The sequence below is a fragment of the Microcebus murinus genome, chromosome 7 (assembly GCF_040939455.1).
Source record: "Microcebus murinus isolate Inina chromosome 7, M.murinus_Inina_mat1.0, whole genome shotgun sequence".
Taxonomy (NCBI): domain Eukaryota; kingdom Metazoa; phylum Chordata; class Mammalia; order Primates; family Cheirogaleidae; genus Microcebus; species Microcebus murinus.
Window position 1 is genome coordinate 59,896,849 of NC_134110.1, and position 18,022 is coordinate 59,914,870.

At 40.4% G+C, this 18,022-nt stretch overlaps 1 protein-coding gene across 9 annotated transcripts in view; it reads left to right on the forward strand.

Moving 5' to 3' along the window:
* Positions 1 to 6,242: 6,242 nt before the first annotated feature.
* The window catches only part of AZIN1 (antizyme inhibitor 1), a 34,207-nt gene continuing 22,427 nt past the window's right edge, over positions 6,243 to 18,022 (forward strand). For 7 of the 9 annotated variants that reach the window (XM_076005107.1, XM_076005109.1, XM_076005112.1 and 4 more), the window contains exons 1-2: positions 6,243 to 6,632; positions 10,668 to 10,805. The gene's annotated coding sequence lies outside the window, so the exon portion shown is untranslated. The remainder of the gene's footprint in view (positions 6,633 to 10,667; positions 10,806 to 18,022) is intronic. The other 2 variants (XM_012784312.2, XM_076005110.1) reach the window with 1 other exon arrangement.

Genomic DNA, 18,022 nt, shown 5'->3' on the forward strand with positions numbered 1-18,022 from the left:
ATTCCCTCTTTAAGTCTTCCTTCCTGCAACCATTCATTAATAGAAAAATCCCAGGGAAAGAACTATCTGAATCAAACACATGTCAATCATTATTGAACTTCCCTGGCTCCCCCAAGACTGTTTGAGAAGTTGTCAGCCCTTATACCAATTACTGTGGCCAGGGAGCCTATATTAAAATGACAGCTCCTGACAGAACTCAGGGTATGGCAAGGGAAGAGTACTTCCAAAGGAATTGGGAATATATTTTAATGAAAGAAATGGAGGTGGTTTAGAGTTAAACTGTCCTGGCCAAATAGGGTCAGGACTAACTGAAGGTCTTTTAACTATTATACTATAGGTGATTGAATGATCTTCTTGAGTCAGACACAAAAACATTTTTGTGAAAGCAAGTCATTTGTGTTTCTTCCTCCTATTTTGATAAAGAACTCATACTTTATTGTCTTTATTGCATGAACTTTACTCCTTCCAGTTAAAATCAGATAAAGTAAATTTAAATTGATATGAATGTTTACAAGCAAATTGGCAAAACTTCAAATTAAATGACAAAGTCATTTAAAACGTCTCATTAAATAAAATGTAGCCTGCAGTCACTGTTATTAACCATCTTTTAGATCAAGTGTAGTGGCTTGTGTAGCACTTTGAGGCCAGGAGTTCCAGACCAGCTTGGACAACATAGTAAGACCCTATCTCTACAAAAAAGAAAAACAACAACAACAATCATTTAGGAAGCAGAATCAGCTCATGTGACAGCATCCACACTCATTTATTTAAAAATATAGAGTAAACTACAATTCAAATTAGACAAGATTAGATTTCAGAGCTCCTATTTTCTAATCCCTTAACCAAAAACTTTAGCTATCTTCCAGGCAGCTATTTTGACATACAGAGATATAAACTTGAGCCGGGAACAGTGGCTCATGCCTATAATCCTAGCACTTTGGGAGGCCAAGGTGAGAAGATCGCTTGAGGCCAGGAGTTTGAGACAGCTTGAGCAACATGGTGAGACCCCATCTCTACAAAAAATAGAAAAATTAGCAGGGCTGTACTTGGGAGGCTAGGCAGGAGGATCGCTTGAGCCAGGAATTTGAGGTGGCAGTGAGCTATGATGATGTCACTGCACTATAGTTTGGGAGACAGAGTGAGACCCTGTCTCAAAAAATCAAGAAAATGAAATCAATTTTCTGAGGATTTCCTGACTTTTAAGGATTATATGAAGATATAAGGGAGCAAACTCATGGATCATGTCCATTGATTATTCTAATTATCTAAGTTACATTTAATTTGTAAAACTGGATTACTGCTTTGGCCTCTTATATAGGTTTCTAAAGCAGTCCTCTTAAATTAACCATGAGTAATTTGTTGTTTCTGGAAGTAATAAAAGACATCAGTGTATTGCTTATGACTTGCTTATTGCAGAAACCACCCACGTCATTCAGGAGAGGTCAAATGCTGACCCACATCTAATGACATACACAGCTAATGAAATGAAAACAGGAAAATTTTTTCTTTTCCCTTATACCTGGATTATAATCTGGGCTCTATCACTCTTTGCTTGCCATGCATACCATTCTGTAGGTTAAATTATCCTACGGACAAAGGTATGGGTGATGGATATGGGCCAGTGCTGGGATGTAGGCCATTCATTGCTAGACTGGAATGCCCTATAACCCTATTGACCTAGTCCTATGTTTTGTGAAAAAGATTAAATATGACAATAAAATTAAATTAAATGCTTTCTCATCTAAGATGAAAACCAATTCAGGTAAAAGAATTTCAACTCCAACAGATTTTTTTTTTTTTTTTTTTTTTGAGACAGTCTCACTCTGTTACCCGGGCTAGAGAGCCATGGCGTCAGCCTAGCTCACAGCAACCTCAAACTCCTGGGCTTAAGCAATCCTTCTCCCTCAGCCTCCCGAGTAGCTGGGACTACAGGCATGCACCACCATGCCCGGCTAATTTTTTATATATATATTTTTAGTTGGCCAATTAATTTCTTTCTAGTTTTAGTAGAGATGGTCTCACTCTTGCTCAGGCTGGTTTTGAAACCCTGACCTTGAGTGATTCACCCGCCTTGGCCTCCCAAACTGCTAGAATTACAGGCGTGAGCCACCTCCCCTGGCCTCCAAAGGATTTTAATAACAGAAAATCAGCAAATAAAGGAGTAACATCTATTCAGTTAAAAGAAAGAATGGTTTTGACAGTCCATAACTGTAGCACCATATTCTTATAAGCAAGTCAGCTTTTTAGGAAGGTTATTAGTGCACAAAAAGATGTACTGGACAGCTGATATATCATGTTTTAAAATGTGAATGTTTTAACTATTCAAAACCTATATATTTTGGTTTTATATATAAGGAGTACTTTAGGAAATTACCTTAGCAATAAAAATTCATATTAAGCTCTCTGTAAACATTCCCATTGTATTAGCCCATTTTGTGCTGCTATAACAGAATACCACAGACTAGTAATGTATAATGAAAAGAAATTTATTGGCTCACAGTTCTAGGAGCTAGTCCAAGATTGAGTGGCCAGCATCTGGTAAGGGCCTTATTGCTGTGCCAACCCTTGAAGGAAGGGCAAACAGAGGGCTAGAGAGAGAAAGAGAAAGGGGACTGAATTCATCCTTTTATAAGGATGCCATTATTAATTAATTAATGCCATTCCTGGCATTAATGCATTAATCCATTAACTCTGCCCTCATAGCCTAATCACCTCTCATTAGGCCCCACCCTCCAAATTTGTTGCACTGGGGCTTAAGTTTCCAATACATGCTTTTTAGGAGACACATTCAAACCACAGAATTAAACTGGGATTTTAATTCTCAGTTACCATTGGGCTCTTTATATTTGTCACTTTTATATCTGTGACTGCATGAGATTTCCATTATGGGCTGGTGATTTTGGATTTACTGATTATTTTTGAGTGACTTACCTTTATCAACAATCTAATTCATTCAAATCTTTTATATCTACTGGCACAAAATCAAATGGGTTTGAACCAATGGACCAGGATGATCTAAGTGTGAATGGTATTATATCATTTTATCTTAGGGCTCTTTATTTAACGGTAATATATTCACTGGTACTACCTGTGTATTTATGTATGAGTAATTCAACTTGGCAAAATAACCAAAACCCCAAAACCCAAACACAATTAAATAGGCTGTTCTCATTAGATAGCTATCACTCTATTAAAGTTACATACTATGTTGTCTACTCCAATGCAGCACAGTTTTCAAGATTCTATTGTATTCATTAAAAGCTAGCATTAGGGGGAGGGGTGGCAAAAAAAAAAAAGCTAGCATTATTCTTTAAATCTGAATACACATACTAATCCCCATGGGCACATTGTTTTAATAATAAAAGTTGTTAAATTGCTTCATGGTGTAAATAATGTTGGATTAGGCCCTAGTCCAGTACCAACCACTTGAGGAGAGGTCAACATTCACTGACTTCCCTTCAGCTGCTCTTCACTCAATCCTCTGCAACCTTCTGTTCTTCCTACTCCACTGAAATTGCTCAGTTAAAGGTAACTTCTTTTTAGGCCCTTATCATTCTCCGTGAATGAATACAATGGCTTCCTAAGTGGCCTCCCTGCCACAACTTATAGCACTTTCTCTTCCCATACCCACTTTCTACACTTTTCTAAAATGCAGCATTCCCATGATTGAAACCTTTCCCAATGCCTTTGGGATACGAATCCAAACTTCCTAACAAGAGATCAGAGTTTACCAATAATATGCCATTTGCCAAAATGAGAACCCCCTTTCATCCTCTGAGGAATATGACAACCCTAATCACTCATTCCATCTTGGAGCAAGCACTCTCTTCCTTGAATGGCTTGGCATCGGACTATTGCGATTCTCTCTGTAGTCCATAACCATAGCATCAGATTCTTGATAAGCAAGTCAGCTTTTTAGAAAGGTTATTAGTGCACAAAAAGATGTGCTGGACAGCTGAAATATCATGTTTTAAAATGTGAATGTTTAGGCCGGGTGTGGTGGCTCATGCCTGTAATCCTAGCACTTTGGGAGGCCGAGGCGGGTGGATTGCTCAAGGTCAGGAGTTCGAAACCAGCCTGAGCAAGACCCCGTCTTTACCAAAAATAGAAAGAAATTAATTGACCAACTAAAAATATATATACAAAAAAAAAAAATTAGCCTGGCATGGTGGCGCATGCCTGTAGTCCCAGCTACTCGGGAGGCTGAGGCAGAAGGATCGCTGAGCCCCGGAGATTGAGGTTGCTGTGAGCCAGGCTGACGCCACGGCACTCACTCTAGCCTGGGCAACAAAGTGAGATTCTGTCTCAAAAAAAAAAAAAAAAAACAAAAAAAAACTTTAAAAAAAATGTGAATGTTTTAACTATTCAAAACCTATATATTTTTGTTTTGTATATAAAACCAAATATATATATTTTGCTTTACTTGGGTATTTCATCAACAGCTCAAACCCTTAATGCTCAAAGCAGCCTTATCTTATTCCCTCCAAATTGAGTCCTTCTATTAATATTTCTACCTCTGTTCATTGTTCCTGAATTCTCCCGGTTGGTAAGTTTGATATCCCTAAATCATTTGACACCTTCTCCTATCCCTGGGAAGTCAAGATTACCTCTAGTCTTTCTATGCCTTTTCCCTCCACTCATTCTGAACTCCTTAGTACTCTTTTTAAAACAGCTGTAGGAGCTTCCTTCACTTAGAAACTTTCTACCTCTTTTCAATCTCATCCACTGATGCCAGCCCTAATCTTTTAAAAATATACCTTTGAGTATATCATGTTCCCGCTTAAATGGTTCCAGAATAAAGTTCAATGCTAACCCTTTCTTGGTCTCACCCTAATCTACTTTTTCAATCTCATTTGCAACCATGAACCTATGTTGGAAGCAGAAAACCCACTCATTTCCTTCTGCGATCAAAGGACTAGCGAAACTGCTGTGCTTTTAAACGTTCTGAAGAGAACTTTAAGAAATGAGAGCCAACATATAGCAGAGCAAAATACGAAATAACGAAACGAGGAATGAGTCCACAGCTCCTGATTTCTACCTAACACTCTCTCATCTGAGAGACTACATTTCAGCATCGAAAGATATCCAGCCTTTCCACGTAGGAAGGCTCTCTGTTCCTTTTTCTTTTGATGATTTATTAATCAACCACAGTGCTGCTCACAAAGTAAACAGAGGGAAGAATGAAAAGGAAAAAAGGGTCTTAATCCCCAAATCCTTAACTTTGGAGGGGTGTGTCAATACATATTTCATTTGTGCCGTTAATCTCAGTTGCAAAACGTTAGCACGGGAGGACTCAGGGTCTCTAATCACTAGTACTAAGACATCTAAAAAAGATGAGAATAAACTAAAAGCTATGTAGGTCATCTTTAGACCCGCTAGTAAAAAAGTTTGTTATGGAGTAGAAAATTTAAAATGATCGCGAAAACGAGACCTGGGGGATTACAGTAATGTGCGCTGGTAATATCAGTAACCCCCTCTCCAACACTAGCCCTGCATTAATAAGGACGGGGACTGACTGCACCAACCCTTTTTAAAAATGAAGACATAAGAGCCACTCCTCTAAGAAATTCCTGCAACTCCATATTGCAACGTACGAGCACTGAGGACATGTGTATGCGGTCACAAGCCTGTGTAACCACCCGAACGCTGGGCCGGTCCTTCCCGGCCACGAGGAACTCGTTTCCATAAAGGAGCACCGCGCCCCGCGGCGGCCGCAGCCTCAGCCAGGAAGGGCAGTCCCTGGACGCAGACTACAGTCCTCACAAAGCGGACTGATCTCGCTCGGGAAAGCTTCGGCGACGGCGCCCGCAGGCTTCCCCTACTTGAGGCAGTGCAGGGGTCGCGGCCACCTCTGGCCTGGGACGGCCCTCGGAGATGCCGCCAGCGCCGAGCCCGGCGCAGCTCACAATGCGCTGGGGCCCGCCGCCGCGTGAGCGCAGGCGCCCGCTGGGCGGTGGCGCGAGGCGCACCGCGAGCTCAGTCGAGCCGCCTCCCCTCTCCCCCGCCCACGTCCGCGCAGCGGGCTCTCCGCCTGCCGGGGAGCAGCGGGTGGCGGGAGGGCGGGAAGCGGCCGGCCAGTCGGCACCTGCAAGACCCGGCCGCGCGGCGCCCCTCCCCTTTCGCCCGCTCGACTCAGTGCTCCTTCCTCTTCCGCCCCTTCCAGTCTCCCCGGGCTGCAGCCGGGCTCCGCCCCGCTCGCGCGGCTGCCCGGCCGGCTGTGACGTCACAGGCCCCGCCCCTTGGTATAAATACTGGCGTCGCCGGCACCACCTTCCCACACTCTCTGGCTCTCTTCGGTGCTGTACTATTTCCTTCTTTTCTCCTGCTGTCGCCTTCTCTGCCTCTTCTCATCCTCCCTCGCTCTGCTCCTCCGCGGTGTGACGAGGCCGAATCCTCTCCCCCCAGCCCGCGCCTTTCTTCTTTTGCCCGCGCCGTCCTATTTCTCTCCTCCGGCCGCCGCCGCCACTGCTGCACAGCTGGTGTCGGTGCCGCGCTTTTCCCCCCACGTCGTTCCCGCAGCCTATGGCCCAGGCCGCCTTGGGTATTTCTGCTCAAGGTAACCACATCCCTCTTTAAAAATTCCGCCGAAAAAGAGAAGACGCTTTACCCGACTCTTTGGGCCGTTATCTCACGTGAGTACCGAGCCGGGGGACGCGGGGCGGCGCGGGAGGGGCCAGGGCACGGGGTCGGCCTCGGGGGGGCGGCAGGTGCCTCCGGCTGGGCCCCGCCGCCCTCGGGCGTCCCCGCTGCGCCCGGGGCCGGCCGCCTCGAACATGGCGGACGGCGGCGTGTGTGGCGGCTGTCGGTGCCGCTGGCGGCGGCGGGCTGCGCCTCGGGACCCTCAGGCGGCCGCCGGAGGCTCGGGCGAGCCCGACCCGCTGCGGTTGGGGCGAGGGGGCGTGTGCGTGTCGCCGCGCGCGTGGGGGTCTCGCCACTGGGGGTCGCGGCCCCCACCCCTCTCCCGTGGTGCATTGCTGTTTCCGGGGAGGGGGCCGGTCGCAGCCCTCTGGGGCCAGGGTCCCGCAGCCCCGGCGCCGCGCTGCGACGCCGCCTTCGCCTGCTGGAGCCCGGTGGGCGGGCGGCGCCCTGGGCTGTAACGGCCGGGGTCCCGGGTTATGAATGGAGCGGGGCGGGCTCGGCGCCGGCCTCTGGTGACAGCTGCGGAGGAAGTCGGATTCTTGGGGGAGGAGGGGTTCGGGGAGCGCGGTTCCCCTCTGGTGGAGGAAAGTTGACGCCACTCGGGGCCTGGCGGCGGGGAAGCCCCGGTGTCAGGTAGCGAGCGAGAGGCCTTTGGCCCCTTTCTGGAAGCCTCAGGGCTGCTGCTCCGCCCCTGCGGCGCTCCTGATTGGGCCAAGTAGCCTTCACTCACCCCAGTCACCTCCTGGAGCCTAAGGATTAGTCACCATGGCTTCGTTTTCCCGTCCGCGCCACGGTTCCTGGGCAAAAAGGGAGAATGGCAGACTGGGGTGGCTTATCGAGTACTATCGTGGTTGCCAGCAGTTAATGGTGGGTGATGTGTTCTAACCCTTACATAGAGTATATCCTGGACGTGTGTTTCTCAGACTAAGCTGCTGGTTCAGAAACATGAAACGGTCAGGGACAGAGTTTACCGCCCCATAATATTTCAGCACATTTACCTGGATTTTTGTGGTGGCATCTTGGATACGTTAAAGTTCTGTGTCCCGTAGTGTTTCCACCGTGAATCCCCACAGAAAATTGCTGTGTGCTCAGCAAAGGTTGCTATGGACTAGCCTGGCAGAAATATGGCTAATGATTGTCTGGAAAGGCCCTAGTAATTCTTCAGTTTCTTTTACACATATGAGAGCGTAGACAGATAAGCCCTGAGGAGTTTTTACATTAAGTAGGAAAGATGACTACTAAATAAATGATTATAGGTGATAAGTGAAATCAAGTTATCAGTGCCTTTTTCCGCCAAGGTTTTATATAGATTTTCTAGGTGGTTGTACCTTCACCCTAGATTCTACAATTAACATTTTCCTTATTTGTATTTGCCATATCTTATTTTTTGATGCATTTCAAAGTAAATTGGAGACAGTAGAATGCTTCACCCCTTCAACCTTAGTATGTGCATGTCATTACATGTAGCTCAATACTGTTTACTATGTTTTAAATTTTGGGGGGCTAAAATGCACATAACACTAAAACCCACAGACAAAACAAAAATTCATCTGTGTAACACAGACCCCTATTAAGATGTAGAAAGTTGCCATGGCCCCCAAGTTTTTTCTTGTCTGTTCCTACTGTTTCCCACTCCACAGAGGCAACTACCTTTCTAATTTTTTAAAAAAGAAACATAGATTAGTTTTGCCTGTTCTAGAACTTTCATATAAATGGAATCATACAGTATGCATTCCTTTGTGTAAAAGGCTTCTTTAGCTCAGCACATTTTTTATATTCATCCATGTTGGATTTATCAGTGGATTGTTTCTTTGTATTGCTGAGTAGTACTAAATTATAGAAATGCCTTGCCTGAAATATTTTATAAAATAAACTTTGTTTTGGAATATTTTAGTTTTACAGAAAAGTTGGAAAGATGGAGTTCCTGCATACTTCTCAGCCAGTTTATCTTATTATTAACGTGTAACCACATGATGGTATGTTTGCCAAAAGTAAGAAACTGATTTTGATACTATTTACTAAATTCCAGACTTTCTGTGGATTTCAGCAGGTTTTCTTTAATGTCCTTTTTCTGTCCTGGAATCCAGTCCAAGGTACCACATTGTATTAGTTGTCATATCTTCCTCAGTTTGATCTGTGGCAATTTCTAGTCTTGCCTTATTTTTCATGACTTTGACAGAGTAGAGGAGTACTGGCTGGGTATCTGGTAGAATACCCACCTCCCCTAAATTTAGGTTTTGTCTGGTGGTTTTCTCATGATTAGACTGGGGTTTGGAGTTTTTAGAAAATACCACAGAGCAACTTAAAGATTCATTGGTAAAGGCAATGTGTGTTCAGAGAAATAGTGATAATTTTGAGATGCTAAGTTTTGGGTAACTACTGTCAAAGTATAGGATTTTCTGGTGTGTCTTCCTGGCCTATTGACTCAGTCTGGTCCTTCCTGTGCTAAGGTGGTGTCGTTACAGAAATTCTCTTCAAATAAATTTTAAGGAGCTTGATTGCAATGTTTACCCAACATTTTAAATGAGAGTAATTTGCCTTTTTCCATATTGCCTTTTCTCCACATTTCTGTTAACCTTCGTTCTTCCTGCTTTTTATTACATTAACTGTTCAGATTTCATCTATCCTGTGTGTAAATGTCCTGCTTACCCTATGTACCCCTTTTATTTTTTCTATTAAAATGTGCCTTTCAAATGTGGGGGCCTTCATTCCCTACCACTATCTTTTGTTAAATGGAAATGTTTTATTAGAGATCTCACTGAAGAACATTCTTGAATGTCTGAAGTTTAATGTCCTTAATGTTTCACATCACTGCTCTTGGGTTGCATTAAGCAGCAAAATAGCTGTGGATATGTAGCAGGGAAGAGATGAATAATGTTTCACCCAGGATAATTATCGTATTCCTTATAATAATTGAGAATGAACTGTCCCCAGCATGAGCGCTTTTTATTTATTTTTAAAATTATCTTTGTGTGGGAAGAATTGGATTGTTTGCTATGGAGTAATACATTGTTTGGAATTTAACATAAAGTTATAATCATTGTTGCATGTTGGTTTGGTTCTTTCCTCATCTGTAAGTGTCCTTGAGTGTGATCAGTTTGCCCTATTAGATGAACATTTTACCTCCCTTGGGGGTGCCTTGATTCTGATTGAGGTGAGATAAACGTTAGGTATTAATTTCTAGTTTTATAATTTTCTGTTTTCCTTCTAATCACCCCTTTCTAGCAAATACTATCAGGTTATATTAAACAGGAACCACTGAATTGAATAGAAATAGAGGTATAGCATTTTAGTCCAGAGGTGCTAATAAGTCCAACAGTAATGGGTAGTAGCCCATTTCTAACACTTAGCATTTTGTGTAGTATGCCAAGCACTTTGACATTTATTTGCTTCTGGTGCTGATGGAGTGAAGTAGGTCTAAATAGATGTCAGGAGATAAAACTTGAAGGGTTACTTGCCTAATATTATAAGGTAGTTCTCAAAGATTATTTCGGATGCATAATGTATTGGCTAAGTCATAAAATCTTTTGCTTATCTTTTTGGCATTGTAGTGGTATTTTATACTTTAAGCAAAGAAGAATTTGAGGAGTAAAAGGGTGTTCTGGGTAGTTCTATCCAGACTATTAGGTCATGCTAGAACATTAGACATATAAAGTCTTGCATATACACCAGATTTGTGGGAGTAGTTGGAATTTTTTACATCCTAGGCCACTTAAAAATTTGGGTTTTAGGGGAAAAATAAAAAGCAAAAATGAAATTAGATAAAGGCTGGAAACACATGAGAAATAACTTGGTAAGATGGCCGTGACGTCAAGTTCTGTGAATTTTGTAGTACAGCAGCTTGGAAATGTTGACTATAGCAAATTACTTGGCACTGTGGTAAGCCCTTTGAAAACATCATTTGTGTAATGTGACTTTAATGAAATACACTATTAAAACTAACACTTATTCTACAGCTCATCTTTAAGTCAATTGAACATTTGTTTTAACGTAGGACTATCTATTATTTCTTTTATTTCCTTCTTTAGGGCGAACTTTCTGACCAAGTATACAACTACCCAGAGGGCCTAGGAGAAGTGCTGTATAGAGAGCAGTTCGACTTCAACGCTGAGCCACCTTGGGAACCTAGCTGATGATAGGGGGGTTCCATCTCCCAACTTGTCCATGTAAGTATTTTCACATCCGTGAGGGACTTGTAAAATGAAGTAAAGTGCTGTGTTGCTTAGAATTTTTCAAAATTTGAAATTATATTTACCTCTTTAAGTGCAGTGACCCTTAAGCTCTTTAAAGTTCTAAAATAGACTTGATAGTTATAAGTTTACAGACTTGACTGATTTAGTTATATGCTTTGTTTACCAATGACTGGATCACTTAAAACTTTATCTTGAATATATAACAAATTATTACTGTATTAAGTATATATTACAGGGTAAGTTTTAGGAAATATTAGTTTAGGTTTTAATATAGTGAATATTGGAGAGGGGTTTGGGATTTAAATTACAGTTTATCACATCATTCAACCATTTCACTTTGTGGATTTGAGTATTTGGGGTTAATCAGAATCAGACATTTTTTAAATAGAGCAAAAGATTCTGCTCTCATTCCACTCAGTGAGTTATACCTCAGAGCATGGGATATGAAAGATAAATCTAAGTTCTTGTTTTTCTAGTTATGAACATCTTGCCAGAGTCAATGTGATTTTCTAGGATGTATTCTCTTTCATAAGGTGATTTATATAATACTCCGCTGTTGGGGAATGACTGTTTTTAGAGGACTTACTGAAAGTTGATATAGATATATAAATATATATATGTAGATATCTATCTCCTAGCATTCTACCTTTTGAACATATTTCCAAGGATAATTTTTTGATTATACTTGATTTTCTATGTATGGATTTAACTTTAGAATTGAACCCCTGTGCAAAATGTAATTCCACAGTAAACTTTGGATTTGAGCTTCTGTGGTTGTTTCATTAAAAAAAATTCATAGTATATAAACTTCTTGCTGTTGAAATTTGGGTTTTGGTGTTGAAATTTGGATATTTTTAACTTGGCCAGAGACTTGGAGGGAATAATAGCATTAGCTTTCCTGAAAATTCAGGAGAGCTGAGGGTATCAATTTAGTGTTTCTTTAGTCTGATCTTGTTAAACAGATTCTATTGAATAAACATGTTTGCTCTAATTTTAGAGTATGCTAAAGCAAATCTTTTAAATACATTTGATGTTAATACAAATTAGAACTTTAGACTCAAGTTTTTATGGCTAAAGTGAAGGAAAAGCAGTTTAAATAGTAGGGTTTCTTTCTTTTTTTTTTTTTGAGACAGTCTCACTCGGGCTAGAGTGCCATGGCATCTGCCTGGCTCACAGCAACCTCAAACTCCTATGCTCTGGCGATCCTCCTGCCTCAGCCTCCCAAGTAATGGGACTACAGGCATGCGCCAACATGCCCGGATAATTTTTTGTAAATATATTTGTAGTTGGTCAATTAATTTCTTGCTGTTTTTAGTAGAGACATGGGGTCTAGCTCTTGCTCAGGCTGGTTTCCAACTCCTGACCTTGAGCGATCAGCCTCCCAGAGTGCTAGGATTACAGGGTGAGCCACCACACCCGGCCTAAATAGTAGGATTTCTTGAAAGTTCTGACTTACAATTGTAGTGTTTCCCGTACTTTTTCCTACCTGTGTAAATTTGAACAAATTGCTTATTTTTTTAAACCCCAGCTATAAAGTAAAGTTGGGACTAAAACAGTTCTTTTAGTCCTAAACTGGCATGATTTTTTTTAATGAGTGTATTACCATCTTTGTTTGTGCAGCATAGTCCATAGTATTTGGATGAGCTGCTGAGTTGGTATTGTCTCCTAGGAGAGAAATGCAAAATCTCAGCCCTATCTAAACCTAAATCACAATCTGCATTTTAACCACATCTCTTGTATACATCTTAAAGAGAAACAAAGTTGTCACCTCTTGGTAGCAAGTCAAGTCATTTATCTAATTTTTGTTTGTCCATCTGTGTTCTACTTCTGATATACATAATGTTTTTCTCCTAAGTTGGCTTGGAATCTTTTGGGGGGTGGATTCTAGTTGCCATCACAGTCCTGAGTAGATTCTACAGTGGAAATTTAGCAAAAGCTTCATATTTTGAAGAAAGACCAGAATAAAGAATAAGCATTTTTTTAGGTAAGAGTCTTGCTCTAATGGAAACTTAACCCTGCATTGTTTAATATTTCTAGTGGTATTTCCTCTTAGAGACTTGAGACATCAGTCTAAATACACACACACACACACACACACACACACACATATACATACACACACACACACACAGATTAGTCTCAAGATATCAATGAGCTGATGTATTAATGATTTTTGCCAAATCATGGAAAAGTAATCTTTAGAATAATGAATAATATTGTAGAACTCAGTTCATAATGTCACCCTCTTTTTAGGGGTGGGGAGTATGGGAGCAGATAGAATACACTGAAGATATTTATTATTCCATGGGTTCTGGCAGCCAGAGTACCTGATTCTTAAATTTATTATGGACAGATACAGTGTATATTATGTTAAAATTCTAGTACTTGATTCTTTGCTACAAAGCTACAGGTCCTCAATCCCTTACTATCATTCTGGAATCCAAAAAACCCTTGACATTTTTTTTTTTTTTAACTTCCTTGGTATGACCTAAACTAATTTGGAAAAAAAAAACACTTGACCTGAATCTGTGCTGATTTGGGCCTATTTTTATCTTTACTTATCCCATTTAGTGTTAATATTCCTAAATTTTGCTGCAGAAATATTGTGATTACAGGGTGCTGACTCACATTCTTCTGGAGAGTATTATATAATATCTATGAAGTGCATGTACTACATTACTGTTATAAAATCTGAGAAATTCTGAATTCAGAAAGATACCTAGTCCCAAATGTTTTCTTGACTAGAATTAGTAAAAATGGCAAGAGAAAATTGCACATTCCAGAAATGTGTTATCCTTGTATCAGTAACAGTTTGCTCTACCAGACACTGAGATCCTGAGATTTTCTGTGGATCAACAATACTACTTGGCAACGATTAAAAGGAATTAAAACATTGGCCTTCATGGAAATTACTTGACACATAGCATTGCAAAACATGTAGCTATATGAACTCTTTTTGAACTGTTGTACTCTAATACCCCAATAGAATTTCTGTGCAGGTGGTCTGAGCTCCAGGATTTGGCTTCAAGGTTAGATTTTAAACCTCAGAACCATCTGAATTTTAAGATAGTTCATTCCATTAAGTATCTGGAAACTTCTGGAAGTTGCTTACATAATTTTTTTCTTTCAAAACTTTTCCTTAGAATATGTGTATGATGGGGTAGGTGAGTGCTATAAAAATATCTAGACAAAATAGATTAATGTGATGAGCTCCCTAATTTGAAGAAGTTTCTACATGTCTTTTAAAAATTCTTTAGGGCTTTAAACTGGAGTAAAAGTTACTCCAGTGGGCTAGTTTTCAATTCATTTCAGCTATAGGTCCAATTATGGTTAATGAATTAGCCATATTTTAAAACTTAAGAAATATTTTAAAACTTAAGAAAACTAAATTTGCTTCTAGCAGTTGCTTCTACTAGTGGATCTGATGATTAAGTTGGATTGAGTTGATCATTATCCTTACACCTTTTGATCATATCCATATACCTTTTAATGTGTTGTATGTAAGTATGGAAAAGGGAGTCAATTAATAGATTTGTTTAAATGGTCTTCCTAAAGTTTGCTTAAAATTTTATTTTTACCTGATTATTATTAATTGACTCTGTATGTTCATCTAGGAACTTCGTAAGAGCATCAACATTTTAAATACTCATATTCAGCCTTAATTTTCGTATTTACAACATGCTTTAATAGGACTTGCCCTACCTAAGTTAGGATTGTTTTGACTAGGAAAAATGTTCTTTGTTAGTCCTCCTTCCTCATCTTTCACTGTTGTCAGTAGAAAAGGGAGGTTATTGAGAAAAGGGGGAATTTTAGTTTTGGTATTTGGTAATTTAAAGATACTATGATGCAACCAAATTCAACAGAACAATCATTAATTGAAGTTGATGCTCTTTTACCAAAAAGATGAATAAAACTACTCTCATTGAAATACACAGATTTTAAAGTGTATGTATCCCCTTGGTGTGCAGAGTGTTTAATGGGGCTTCGCTGCTTGTGTAAAGTAACAGAAAATATTCTGTACAAGCACAGTGTAAATAAATAGCCTGTTACTGGATAAACAAGGTTTTAGGGACATGGTGTTCTTACTTTGGTCAAATTTAGAATTTTTTCTAGGAGGGTCAAAAAGACTGGAAAGCAGTGTAGACCAATTTTTAAAGGGGATAAATGGTTTTTGCATTTATCATCAACAGAGGATAGTTGACAGAGAAAACTAATAGCTACTACCAATCTATGTGTTCATCTCTTCTCTCAACCTGGTCTTATTTCAGAGTTTTCCATTTTGGGGTTTCCCTTGCTCTCCTTTTCAACCCCCATGAGGGAAGAAAAACTATTTGTGACAGTTAACTTATTAAACTTACTAACTTATTAAAGTAAGTGAGGTATCTTATATATGAGAAAGATTTGTAAACTGTAAAATCTAGGTAAATGGTAGGCTGCTATTCTAGGCTGGCCATTGTTCAGATAAGCCTAAGGGGGCTTTTCCAAGTGGAGTTGCTCACATATTGGTAAGGCCCAGGAAACACACATATTTTTCCATTCCAGGGTCATCCATGCCCACTTAAACATTTTGTCACAAGTTATGGAAGCACAGATTTAGCCATCCTTTAATCTAATGTTCTTAACATTATGCAGGAGTAGAAAATATTTGCATGGCATACTGAATTACAAGGATGGTCATCCTGCCCAGGCCATACCCAGCCACCATGAAGTTTGAAGTGCCTATAACTGACTGACTTGCAACAGGAGCCAAGACAGCAAACCCTTTTGGAATGCTCTGCTCTAAACTTTTTGCTTTATCTTATGTGTAAGCACATATTTCGAGTCTCTGTTCAGGATTTACTTGCTATAGAGTGTTGTTACCTTTTGTCCACTTACTGTCTAGCTTTGTCAACTTGTAAAGTGACTTTTGTTATGTTGAACAGAGAGTCATTCTGGGGATGATGAGTTTTTGTCTGTGATGTGTGTGGGCTTGATCCCTAGAAGTCTGAATTTCTTAAGAAAATAGCGTCTTCTAGAACTTCTCAGTTCAGAACAGAATCCATTAGACAGTTGGCTATTTAAATTTAATGAATTAAAACTAAATAAAATTAAAAATTCTGTTCCTCAGTTGCATGAGCTCTATGTTTCAAATGTGGCTAATGGCTATTTCAATCATCACAGAAAGTTCTATTGGGCAGCACTATTGTAGGATAATTATTGTGAATGTGAGTAGCATTAGCCACAATAATCTTAAAACATCTATTAATGAGAACCATACATATAAACATTTTCTTCTTTCTCCTTAGATTTGTCTATTTTAAAAAACCTGTTTCTTAATTGTAAGGGCTTTTTGGTTTTATGTTCTCTTTGAATCCTTTAGTTGCCTAGCATGTTCTTAGGATACATTTCCTTAACAATGACTCTGTTCATATAGACTGAAATACTTACTATTTTTGCTCTTTACTGCAAGGATCCTCTGATACCCAAATAAGTATGGTGATCTTCATAGCTCTTTACCTAGGTTGAACATGATGAGCACATTATATTTGGCATGACAAAAAACAGAATGGGACATCCTAGTGTATTCAAATATAACAAAGCAATCCCCAAATAAACAGTCTTCAAAACAAGAGAAGTTTGCTATCCTAAATTTGTGAAGAGCTCTTAGAAGTCAACAAAGGCAAAAACACAATAGAAAAATGAGTTAAAAGACTTGAAAACCATTTTCTGTTAACAATCTAGCAGATCCATTCCCAGGTATGTCCTGGGCTCTAGTACCTAGGTCAGTGCTACTTAAACTGCCAGCCAGCAGAATAGGGTCTCTTCGCCGGGCGCTGTGGCTCACGCCTGTAATCCTAGCTCTTGGGAGGCTGAGGCGGGCGGATTGTTCAAGGTCAGGAGTTCAAAACCAGCCTGAGCAAGAGCGAGACCCCGTCTCTGTCTACTATAAATAGAAAGAAATTAATTGGCCAACTGATATATATATAAAAAATTAGCCGGGCATGGTGGCGCATGCCTGTAGTCCCAGCTACTCGGGAGGCTGAGGCAGAAGGATCACTCAAGCCCAGGAGTGTGAGGTTGCTGTGAGCTAGGCTGACGCCACGGCACTCACTCTAGCCTGGACAACAAAGTGAGACTCTGTCTCCAAAAAAAAAAAAAAAAATAGGGTCTCTTGTACCAGAATGTAAAGTAGCATGCCACTAAACACTGTTTTAGGGTTACGTAGAAGAATAAAACTGGATTAGAAGAGCTCTAAACATTCTAAGGGAAATGTATCCACTACCACCTGGGAGAGAAAGAAGGGCCTCTGAGGTATTGAATCTAATTTCTTAACAGCCTGCCTAGCCTGGTCCTGGCTATAATAATTAAATATATGTTTTATATATACTTTTCCTTGGGAGGGGTAGGAGGCAGGTGGGAAATTAGATCTGTCCTAAGGTAACCAAAACAGTGCATTTCTTTAAAGGATTATTCCTTGTACTACTGCATTGAAACCTGGAGAGCTAGAAAACTTAAAATTAATATGGTTATGTGCTTCATGTTGTATTATTATAGTTATCTTTAATGTTATCACATCTTAATTGCAAAAGGAATTCGAGTATGTTACTTGAGTTGCGAGTATACATTTTCTCTGAAAAAAATCTAGTCCTTGGTATTGAATAGTCAAGACACATTTTTTTTTTTGAGACAGTCTCACCCTGTTGCCTGGAATAGAGTGCCGTGGCATCAGCCTGTCTCATAGCAACCTCCAACTCCTGGGCTCAGGCAATCCTCCTGCCTCAGCCTCCCAAGTAGCTGGGACTATAGGCACATGCCACCATGCCTAGCTAATTTTTTTTCTATTTTTGGTAGAGACAGAGTCTAGCTCTTGGTCACGCTGGTCTCAAACTCCTGAGCTCAAGAAATCCTCCCACCTTGGTCTCCCAGAGTGCTAGGATTATAGGCGTGAGCCACCGCACCCAGTCTAAGGGAGTCTAATCATGTCACTCTTGATATACATTCAAAATAATACTGAATGCTGTGACAATTCTGTATTTTGTTTTCTCATTAGGATAATGTTTTAACATTTATTGTGAGGCATTTCATTGGGGAACCTTTTCATAAGTACTTCATACTTGGCCTAATGTGCTTATTCCCTTTAGGGGTCCCCGTGCATGCCTTATATATCTCCTCGTTCTCACATCCAAGTACTAACTAGGTCTCCTGCTCAT